Raw genomic sequence first — 12,161 nt, 5'->3', positions numbered from 1 at the left:
AAAGGTAAGCTTTGTCTTGGTTCTTTGCTGTCCAGTAGGTCAGCATCTGGATGCTACATTTCCGGATTAGAGGAGAGCCTAACTGTCAAGTCCATGAAATGCACAGCTTGTCATAGGGTAAGAGGGCTTCAAGTATAAAGTTTTAGCTTGGAACCATGCCTAACAGTGCTGCTTCTCTAAGCCCAGGACTGCGCTAAGTGATATGCCTGCTGCATGTACCCATCAGTGTGGCAAAACTACAGCTGGGACAGGCCAGCCAGCTGCACGTGGTGTGCTCAGTGCTGGGGCAGGAGAGTGGCAGTGACAGGACTATTGGTCCTTGAGATGCAGCTGCAGCAGTGGGAGAACCTGAAACTCCTGTCCAATGAAGATCATGCTCCATGTAAGGTACTTGACAGGTCTGCCAAAAGAAAACAGGTGTTGTTCTCCAGTAGTACCTACAAAACAGGAAAGGGAGCTCTTCCTTTAAACATTTCCCACTGTTTTTGATGTATGACATGTTTTTCTAAATGAAGGAGTCTTAATAACAAATAGGGTTTGGTGATGCATAGCTTATATGGTCTGTTGGTAATGGTACTGGCAAGAAGTGGAGAGATACATCAGTCTTCAGTTCATGGTGGAATTCCTTCATTTGTGGCACTGGTGTCTTTCAGACCAAGGAGACTGCCAAAATCTGCGGGCAGCCATTTTAGTGTCTGAGCAGGCAAATTCTTCAGTTGATTACTAGAGGAAGAAGATTTCCATCCCATATGCTTTTAGTATTTGTCATTAGCATATGTGAGTAGAAGGTATAAAAGTATACATTATTTTGATTTTTATTCTTTTTAGATTTAACCTAACAAAATCTCATTCAAATACAGGTATAAGAAATGTAACCTGTTCTTTCACCTGTTGCACTCATTCACTCTACGCATAATATACTAGTGTAAGATCTGTTCTATAATGAACTACATCTACATACAAATGTAGCTAATATAGCATGATAAGTCTGTCAGATACTGACAGAACTATCTCTGAGGCAGATTTTTTTTTTTTTTCGGGGGGAGGGCTTTTTTATTCCTTTGTTACACACTGAATATGATTTACTGTTCTTTATAAAGATCTGATGTAAATAAGGCTTGCATTTGATTAATAAAACATCCCTGAGATAACCAGGATGCTTTCAAGAGGTTTTAATGTTTTGTTCTAGGCCCTTCCTTGTTTATACTGGCTTCGGCTGTTGTAAGCATGACCACAGAGATAGTTTACTTCAAGTTCAAGTAGAAAAGTTGGGTTAAAATTTGGAGAAAATCTTTACTAGCTTAGCTAAATGCATTTGTTCCTGAGGTACATCTCTCTATTGACCCTTAGTCAACAGGTCTCAGCAGTCTTCACTGTCTGTGGCATGATTTTCTGGTGAAACAGAAGAGCTTAAGAAAAAATGAAAAACACAGGGCCACTAAATGTAGTGAAAATGGAGAAAGCCCATGAACAGAAGATTAGCTGTTTGAAATAGCTGCTGAAATGAAAACTTCAAGTTTGTGAAGGAAATACAATTGTGTTTTTGGAGTAGACAGATACCTGGGATCTAGAAGCAACAGTTAAGACAGCAAGGGTGAATGTTGTATCATCGAATTTCAGACATCAGAGAGATTTGATTTAATCTCACCATTTCACCAGTGGAGAGAAATAAATAATTCTAGGGAGTGATTTCACTGTCTGTGTTAGTAAGAGAAGAACTACGCTTTAGAAATGCTTGTTTCTCGTGACACCGCAGGGAGTCTGGACAGCTGGCTCAAAAGCATTCACGAACGCTATAGATTTCTATATTAGTACAGCTGAATCCCATGCTGATCATAATGCGTATGATCCATAGTGTAGATATCACAATGATGGGAAAGTTCGCTAGCAGCTGAGGTGAGAGTCTGGGTTAAAGAGGCTCCTGCCCCTGCTTGCCTCTCCTTTCTTTAGAAATTCCTCTGGTTTCAGATATAAAACTCTCTTAAACCAATAGGTGTTTGGTACCAAATGAATAAACTGCGTAAAGTTTCTATATACAATTTATTAACATCTTTCTTCTTGCAGTATAATACATAGTTATCTCAAGCTCCTTATGGATGTGTTTTCCTTCCATTTATGTGAAGTTCATTGGCTGAAGCCCAGAGTTACAAAAAGTCCTCCTAACACTGGACTATCTAGTCTGAAGTGTCCTCTCTTCAAGTATCAGCTTTCTCAGAGTCATACTGCTTGTATGAAGAGCAATTGTTGGACTACTTCTGACCAGTAAAAAAGTGATGCATTTCTATGTATCCACTACCAGTATCTTGAATTAGTCCCAGAGAGGTGGGGCAGAGTTGGAGCAATATTTTCATATTATAATATATTGAAAGGTTGCAATATATAGTTTGTTATACTGATGGAGTTAGACAAATAACAGAAGCTAATTGCAGAAGCACCATGCTGTTGTTTGTTTGTTTGTTTGTTTGTTTTTTAACAAATAGTGCATTAGTGAGGTGTTCCATAGAAAGAATGAGAAGATTGGGAAGGTGTGGGCAGTCCAGGAGAATGGGTATCACCATAATTCCGTTTTTTTCTGAAGGTCAGGTGAAGGCTGACTTGATTTAATGGCAGCTGAACAGAAAACAAACCTGCTTACGTTCCAGAGGAGTTAATTCAATGATTGTGGTGAAGTCAAAGAAGAGGAATTTGGGAGGGTTTGTTCATTAGGGATTTCTTGGAACAACATTTTGGTGCTTCATCTTTTCCTTTTATATGCTTTAACTCATTTATTTTTATCCTATTCAAACAATATAGAAAAAAAAGTCTTGTTTTTGAAGTTGTTATTTATAAATATTGTTTGCTATATAAATATTGTGTGCTTATTTGGTTGTAACAAGCAGATAATTTCATATTATTTTTGCAAATTAGAAATGTATAAATATTGATGTTGGAGAATTAATGGAACTATGAAAAATTTATTCTGCTGCTTTCTCTTGTACATATTCATTGAAGAAACCTGAGGCAAGATCTGGGATGTCAGAAATATTTACATAAAGAACAGGGAGATGTTCATATTCACTTCTATAAATACATTTAAAGTTTATTTGACCCATATATGTTTGGGCTGAATTTTATTTTATTTTATTTTATTTTATTTTATTTTATTTTATTTTATTTATTTATTTTTGTGGAATCTCTCAAAAGTACAGATCTTATTTTTGGAGTAGCCTATTTTTCCATTTATTCTTGTAATGTATCCAGGAGAAAAAAAAAAGGGGGGGGGGGGGGAGGAGGGGACAGAATAAAAGGACATGCACTAGCTAGGATTAAAGAAAAAAAAAAACAGGTACCATCAGTGGTAACAAAAATATGACTAACCAGTCAGAAGATATTCACTGAATTCACTATTCTGTCCATGACTTGACGACAGCAATGGAAGGACTTTTTCCCACTGTGTGCCTGCAAAGATTTTACTGGATTTGATGGAGAAAGGTCTCAAAGTAAGACGATACATCTCACTGGGACGTGAGTCCATTTCTCTCTAGGGTACAGTGTTTTCCTGCCTGTGACTAGTCCTGCCCGCGTCCTTCTTTCCAGCAGGGTGGAGGCTCTCTCGCTCTGTGCAGTTGAGCGGTACTTGTAACTTCAGACCCTGGCCATCCTTTGCTATCACGTGAGTCGACTGCACTTGACTACTGGTAAATTCCTTACAGTCAAGAGGATAAATGTGCAGCAAGCAGCTGGTCAGGAGCAGTGACTTTTCCTACCATCCTAAGAAAACTTCTCATATGTAGCTCTCACTCTACACCCACCTCAGTTTCACCTCTTGCATCCTGATAACTTAAGATGTTAACCCAGTTAACCACACAAGTAACTGGGCTACTTGTGTGGTAGCTCAGGAGTGTCACATCGGTTGCCAGCTGCTCCCAAATACAGTATTTGTCCAGGTTCACTTTGTCATCAGTTCTAAGTCTTCATGGGTGTTGTGGTTTAGCCCGGCTGGCAGCTAAACACCACACAGCCGTTCGCTCACCCTCCCCCCTCCCTCTCTGGGATGGGGGAGAGAAATGGGAAAGTGAAGCCTGTGAGTTGAGATAAAGACAGTTTATTAAGACAGGAAAAATAATAATAATAATAATAATAGTGTTAATAATAATAACGTGTACGAAATAAGTGATGCACAATGCAATTGCTCACCACCCGTTGACCGATGCCCAGCCTATCCCTGAGCAGCCGGCCCCCCTCCACCCCGGCTAGCCACCCCTATATATTGTTCAGCATGACGTCAGATGGTATGGAATACCCCTTTGGCCAGTTTGGGTCAGCTGTCCTGGGTCTGTCCCCTCCCAGCTCCTGCTGCATCCCTAGCCTGCTCGCTAGCAGGACAGAGCGAGAAGCTGAAAAGTCCTTGGCTTGGTGTAAGCACTGCTCTACAACAATTAAAACATCAGCATGTTATCAGCGCTCTTCTCATCCTAATCCAAAACATAGCACCCTGCCAGCTACTAGGAGGAAAATTAACTCTGTCCTAACTGAAACCAGGACAATGGGACATGCAAGGCCTGTGATAAGCTGCTGTACCAGGCAGGTTCCCCTTTCAGCTCCACTGACCCTCTGTGCTTCTGCCTGATGCACTCTGGTATTCCCAGGGCCTGCTCCAAACATGCCAATCAACAAATACAAAACAGTTATTTTCTTTATTTTTCTCTGTATTTTTTCCTGTACTCCCTGAAGGATGGCAAAGAATATTTCTTCCACAGTTTGATCACAGTGATTGGGGTGAGTATGTGAATGACAAGATGCTCATATGTGCAGAAACAGATGGAAAGAATACAAATTGCCTGCCCAACACCTTTACCACACACAGAGATATACTGTCCCTTCCTCTCTTGTTCCCTTCCAAAAGAAAATGCTCTGAAGAGACAACATTCATGCAATATTTGGACTTTTAGAAATGAATATTGCCCCCAGACAGGTCTCAGTATCTGAGTTAAAGGCCTAAGTGAAGCTGGAGTTATTATAGAAAGCTGCTTTCTACTTCAGTGTAGTAACTGCCTTCAATTTCAATCAGCACAGAAAACTATTTAAAATCCAATTCTATTTTATTATTTCTCATCATGTTTCTGTTCTGATATTACAACAGACCATGAATATGTCTTGTTTTAATGGCTTTTGAAGTTCATTTACATATTTGGAGGCAAACTGACTTTTTTTTTATATGTATCTTTCTATATAAATGTATCAAAATAATTGAATCACCATGTTTGTAGGCAAAGGCCTGCCTTGCTGGCTGTCTCTCGCCTTATGTTAAAGTCCCTGGCTTTGTTACAAATGCCAGAAATGAACCTCAGTGCAGGTGAAGGCTTGGAGCTCATATGCATACTGAAGAGTGTTTATTTTCCTTGGACTTGGAGAGACATATATTTAACAATGTCCGTCAGCTGGCACTGTAAGCCAAACTGATTGCACAGAACAGTCATTTATATCTTGTTAGGTTCTTAGACTGCCCTCATCACTGAAATTTCCTTATTTATGCTACAATACATTGAGCAATATCTATCCCAGCTCTTCATTTTTTCTTTTTTTTTTCTTTTTTTTTTTTTAGCATTAGGACATGTTTCTTTTCTTCTCTGTCCTGGTTGGTTGGTTTGCCTGTTTCCCTTCTGGGCTTTTGCTTATTGCTCAACAGAGAAAGTACAATTCCTACCGATATTTAAGGTGAAGGATGCAGAGCTCTCTTTATCAGATTTTTCCTCCTTTTTTGACAAGCAAGCTATTTGTTTGGTTTCTCTGTTTTATAGAGCACTAAAACTCAATGTGACAAACCAGCCGTATCCTTCAGCTACAGCAGAATTAATCTTGTCTTTAGGTGTTCAGATTCTGCTTCAGTACTTTGTTACCCTCTGTTGAGAATGATTTATTTCACTTGTTTTGCAATGTTTTTCTGATTTGTCTTGTTTTTAACTTAGGATGGTCATGTAGTTCTATTCTGCTTGAGTTAATTCTCAGATATGTCACCACGGTCTGGTGAGTATTAGCTTTTTTATCTATTGCTTGTTTTCTTGAAGGCTAAACTGTCCCTAGAAGAGTCTTAGTGATGGTGTCTTGGAGATCTGTTACCTGCTGGAAATATTTTATATCCCAATCCATCACACGTGTAACACTAAAAAACAAACAATGCAGAAGCCCTTAGTGGATGATGTGGAGGGCATCCTTTTGACAGAAATATAGAAGAATAATTTGAGATTCATGAGTGTCTTCTTGACTTTCTAGAAGGATTTACTTAGGCCTGAGGGAGAAAGAAAACCTGCTTAATATGGAAGAGTTGTGGGAAAAACATGACAATATAAAGGAAATGTAAATTTTTAAAGGTATATATGTGGGAGGGAAGCTCAAAACACTTACAGATCTTGGCCTCCCGCCTTCTGTAAAAGGAGTAACGTGAGGGCAATATTTGCCAAAAAAAAAAGATCTGTTTCTTGTTAAGGGAATCTTAGGCTTAATATAGATTCTAGGCATAATATGCTCTGTGTATCAGCTCTGAATATATAATTGAATCATACATTTCCTCAGTATCACTTAATTAAGCAGTTCAAGAGATTCTTTGGACTTCTCTTAGACAAACACTGACTTTCAAAAACAGATGCTGTGCTCTTCAGTATTGGAGGACCTGTGTCACTTAAATCACCAGGAGAGTGCTATCAGCTTGAACAACCAGCAGTACAGCTTGCTGCTTGACCCTCTATTATTTAGCAATGTACTAACCATGAAGACTTAGGTCTTGACATACAAAAAGTCTTGAAAACATAAAAATGACCATAACTGTAGGAATTTCTGGGAAAAAAAAAAAAATCTGCTTTATTTACTTTCTAGTTAAAAAACAAAAACAAAAAAAAAAAAACAACAAAAAGCTTTGCTTTTTGAAAATGTTACATTCACATAAAATAAGCACATGAAAAATACTACTAGATATATTCATGACATTAATATAAATTATTACTCTATTAAAATGATAAATATAAAATGTGGAATTGTGCTGGAGATCAGATTCTTCTGACATTACTTAATCACAAATGAATGTTTAATCATATCTTGAAGATGAAACAATTAACTGCGAACTAACTCAGATTGTACACCTAACTTAGTGATTGATTTAGGTGAGACAAAACCTGCTCTGATGTGCTACTGTTCATTTTGTGTGCTGACTCCATCCTTGGAGATACTCAAGAGCTGTCTGGACATGGTACTGGGCAGTCTGTTCAGGGTCAGTTTTCTTGAGCAGGAGGTCTGGAAGATGACCTCCAGAGGTCCCTCCCATTCTCAGCCATTCTATGATTCTGTGCCATCTTACGTAAATAAATAAATGAATAAATATTGCAAGTAGAAAGCAGCAATATTTGTAAAGAGAAAGGTGGCCTAATAAAGCAAATAATATAATTTGTGTATAAACTTTTTGAGCCAGTAGTAGCTCTGGCTTCTCTGCTCAACCTTCTTGGTTCTGGTATGCTTTTGAGTACTGAAAGATGGGATACTCACGAATTAGCTGGATGTAGAGCTACCTAAATAATCCTGATAATAAAAAGGAAGAAAACCTACATGGCTAGCAATGGTGATTGTTGCTTACATTTGGCCTGGTGTGTACCTCCTTCTGTTGAGGTTGCTTAAATCCTGGAAGCCAATAGTTTACAGGATACAGAATGTTTAAAGTATTCTCTCTGTTTGTCTCCCTTTCATTTTCCAGACAGAGATGCCTTGCTAGGCCTTCTGCAGTGCTCATGCTACCACTGGCTCAGGTTCCCCTCTGTATTCCAACTCTTGATTTCTGCACCATGCAGTTGCATATTTCCCTATTGCACAGGGATTCCCCATCTCATCTCCCATCACACTATTTTGTTTTCTCTAAAAAAATACATTTTTATTTACAAGGGCTGAGAGGAAACTCTAGTAACTTCTAACTTGGAAGGCTTTTCTTCTTGGTAATTTGCATAAGTAGGCAGGTATTGGACAGTAGTCCAGTGAGATTATCAGAGGTGCATTCTAGATTTTGGTTCAGGTGGATTTTCTAAGCAACTGTGTTGTCAATATATATGGAAAGGGCATATTCCATCAGTTTGCTATTTAGCACTATGAGCATATCAGAGAATCATGGAGTGGCTGAAGTGGGCAGAGTCCCCTGGAGGCCATCTGCTCCAACCTCTGCTCCAGCAGGACCACCCAGAGCAGGCTGCCCAGGACCATGCCGAGGTGGCTTTTGAAGATCACTGAGAAGGGAGACTCCACAGCCTCTTTGGGCAGCCTGTTCCAGGGCTCAGTCACCACCTGCACAGTGAAGTGTTTCCTGATGTTCAGAAGGAACCTTCTGTGTTCTAGCTTGTGCGCATTGCCTCTTGTCCTGGCACTGAGCACCACTGAAAAGAGCCTGGCTCCATCCTCTCTGCACCCTCCCTTCAGGTATGTATACACTTTGGTGAGATCCTCCCTGAGCCTCCTCTTCTCCAGGCTGAACAGTCCCAGCTCTCTCAGCCTCCCCTCAAAGAGCTTCATTATCTTGGCGGCATTTTTTTTTTTTAAATAAAATTCCTGTTGTCATCCTTCTGTTAAAATTCTGCTATCTAAATTCTCTTCCAGTGGTCAATAAAAAAGGCAAAACAATTCTCTCCTAATGCTCCCAAGTGGACTGTGCTCTTAGAGAACTGTCCTCAACACTGCTGCTTAAAAACAAGGCGTTTTGAAAGACCATTTCGTTTTTGAGTATCACTGGCGAACTGTCCGCATGCAAATGAGTGGAACAGCAATTTAACTGAGCACGCCTCGTTATTGTTCACCAAATTCTTAAATAATAGGAAATAGAAAGGAGTGCTTCAGCAGATTCCTCTTCCCCACACTCTGAAAGTAAAACCACAAAGTGTAATTTATGGCAAATGTACAGAGATACCTCAAGAACAAGGCCTGTTGTTTGTTGAACAGTATGATAGAAGTAAGCTGGCTTGCATGTATCTTCCTCTTCTTTATATTTCAAGGTTTTTGATACTTCATGGAGAATATAATCTTGGATTTCAAAGCCCTGCATCCACCCCCTTGCAGAGATGTTCTTCAAGCATGGATTTGTGCCTGACTCTAAATACTTTATCCCTTCCCTCTTGTTTTCCCCAGTGCATGCAAATTATTCTTGCAAATGATTGTCTTTGGGAGGCGTATGTGGCTGGTTTGGTAACGGGACTGGAGACAGTTCTTCATGAAAAAGGTAGTTGGACTGTATCAGGATCAATGCATCAGGAGTGCATTGGTGGCTCATCTCTGGGGCAAAATGAGGAAAGGCTGCTCCTGTCAGCCCACCCTTTCCTAGGTACAGAAGTCCGTGTGGGTACCAATTTTGAACCTCATGGGCTGCTTATATGTGTTTGAGGCACTCCTTTCTCCTCAGCAATTGAAGTTCTACAGATCCACAGATAATATAATAGCAATCTTGGGCTTCTGTCAACAAAATCTGCTGGAGATTTGCTCTTACAAATGATGTAAGAGGCTTAGCTTAAAATGCCTTAAGTAAACTTGGTGTAACCAGTCAGCACTTGACCTGACAGGTGTACATGGAACTGAGCTGGTGACAGAAACCATCGTGGTGTGGGAAATGCAACTGCAGTCTGGGGATGTGCAGTGGAAGCAGCTTCCCTCAGCCCGCAGGAAACCCAACCAGGGAACAACGGATGCTGCTGAAATGACTGCAAGGAGAACAGCCCCTTCCTGGTCCTCTCCCACGATCTCCCTTGAATTAACCCTAGCGTGCAGATAGGTGGCACTGTGTTCTTGGAGATGTCAAAACCAGAACTCCCTTCTATGAGCAGCCAGGAGAGCATGGCACTGTTTGCAAGGACAGAGGTGCTGTTCTTGGTGATCGAGTCCTTGGGTGTTGCAGCTTTAATAATGTATATCAGATGGTCGGTTTTGTTTGGAAAAAATAAATACTTCTGGGCTACGTATTTATTGTTAAATATTCATAGGTTACAAAGACTGCCATGTTTCACCCCAGACTGCTGCATTTCATTTGAAAATGACACATTCATAGAGAGGGGAGAGTTCTGGTAAAAAGTGCATCTACAGCAGAGGGATCTTACCAAGTTCTGATGATGTCTGTACTGCTACATAATCGCAATGAGGGAGTTACATCTATTTGATAATGTCACTTTGCCTACAAGCTGCTTGAACTAATGAAGGCAACACAGCAGAATTGGAGCCATCTTAAAGATAAATGGCCAGGCCCTTCAGTGGTATAAAACAGTTGTTGATCTACTGACAGCAATGAAGCTACAGTTTTCTGGTTCACAGCTTGTTAGATTTTTGAAAAGCATGAGGTACTAAGGGGGTTGAAAACAGTTAAGCTGAACTACAGGATAAGGATGTTTTATTTGGTCATATTCCATAAAAAGTGTAAGTGAAGTTTGTGTCTGTTTCATTAAAAGCAAATGTTTATAAGATTTTTCACGTGTGCTACTAACAATTACCACTGGCAGTTGATACCTTCATGTTTCTTTCCAAGCGTTTTTTTCACATAAATTTGCTTCAGACTAGTAGTAAATGGAAGGTGATATTTGGATTACATTACAGTAATTGATAACAAATCCGTTGGACTCCCTTCAGGGATGAACAGTGCACAGACAAATCTTGAGAAAATACAGGACTACCGTTATTCAGTGGGATTATTCATGAAACATATTCTAGGTGACTTTTCAAGAAAATATTGAATCCTCAAAATATATTCTATTTTTATTTTATGTCACAGGCTTACTCAGGTAGGGTGCTTGTTTAATTGCTTGATTATTTTTTAACAACTGTATGCAACCTGAGCAGGTCCTTTCATAATATGCAAATATCTGCTAAAGGATAGTGAAAAGTTCATGGAATTTAGTCTATAAGAGAAAAGGCTTAGAACGAGCTTGATTTTAATAACCTGCATAGGGAGAAGTGATTTAGAATTTCATTCTGTAATTCAAGGACATCTGTGCACTGTTTCCAAGGGGTTCACAAAACAAACAAACAAACAAACAAAAAAACAAGGCTACCTCCTGTATACTTAGACTTTTTCTGCAGGTGTATTAATCTCCACAGGAAATTTTTTAGGATTCCAGAAACTGAGAGAGGTTGAAGGCTGCTGACTAGCCATTGAACGGGCTGGGAGCTAAAGTCGGCTAACAGCAAATTGGAAATAAATTGCAAAGTTTTGGTTTGTTTGAAATAGTAAGAATAATTAGATGTTGTGGGTGCCCCATCCCTGGAGGTGTTCAAGGCCAGACTGGATGGGCCTTTGAGTGACCTGGCCTGGTGCAAGGTGTCCCTGCCCATGGCAGGGGGTTGGAGTTAGATGATCTTTAAGGTCCCTTCCAGTCCAAGCCATTGTGATTCCATGATTCTATGTTGAGTTGGCAGATTGTCCATATTTGCTTTATGTAACCTTTCTGAAGGATGTGCTTTAATTCACTGCAAGTTGCTGCTTTGCTTGAGGAAAATTCCCCTGCCTTTCCTGTGTAGGAAGCAATATTAGATTATCAAAGTAGCTTATTCTGGCCTTAAAAGCAATTAATCCATGCTCAGCTCATTTTTATCATAGTCTTTGAGCAAGTTACATACCACTCCTAGGGTGTGGCAGTGGAGCAAATAAGATGATTTGCTCCATTTCCAGAGACCTGACTTGGCACTTTCCTCCAGACTTACGCTTCAGGCTGTCTCCATTTGACCCAGCTGTTAGCAAGTGCCAGGTTTTGGAGCTTCAGACTCAAGTGTCCAATTCTGATACTAATCTTATCACTATTTTTCCTGTCATTTGTCATAAACAGTGGTGTGCCCCTCTAAGTCTGATGGGCCATTCGACATTTTTGATGTGGTTGTGTGTTTGACTGTAGTCATCTCAGAATTATGCCTATTTCATTAGGAGAAGACTTATGAAATGCTGATATTTTTGTTGGCAAAATGGAAAAACATCAAATTTAAAACAACCGAAATACCCAAGCATTTTAACATGTTTCTTTCATTAAAATAGTTTAAAAAGAAATTATTTCTGAAGAAAAAAATATAGATAAAGACATCATATGAAGAAACAAAATGAAAGACACCCTATTTTTATCTCATTGATAAAGCATGTAAAACTATTACAGAAAAGATTATAAAACTCCAGTAAGAGTTCCTGGAAA

The 12,161-nt window shown here is 39.5% G+C and overlaps 1 protein-coding gene across 1 annotated transcript in view; it reads left to right on the top strand.

Moving 5' to 3' along the window:
- The first annotated feature begins 4,627 nt into the window (after positions 1 to 4,627).
- The window catches only part of FILIP1 (filamin A interacting protein 1), a 115,927-nt gene continuing 108,393 nt past the window's right edge, over positions 4,628 to 12,161 (top strand). Inside the window, exons 1-2 of the mRNA XM_035543159.2 lie at positions 4,628 to 4,758; positions 5,949 to 6,006. The gene's annotated coding sequence lies outside the window, so the exon portion shown is untranslated. The remainder of the gene's footprint in view (positions 4,759 to 5,948; positions 6,007 to 12,161) is intronic.

This window comes from Cygnus atratus, chromosome 3 (assembly GCF_013377495.2).
Source record: "Cygnus atratus isolate AKBS03 ecotype Queensland, Australia chromosome 3, CAtr_DNAZoo_HiC_assembly, whole genome shotgun sequence".
NCBI lineage: Eukaryota > Metazoa > Chordata > Aves > Anseriformes > Anatidae > Cygnus > Cygnus atratus.
Note: the sequence above shows the minus strand (reverse complement) of the source record. Positions and strands in the feature narration are given on the sequence as shown.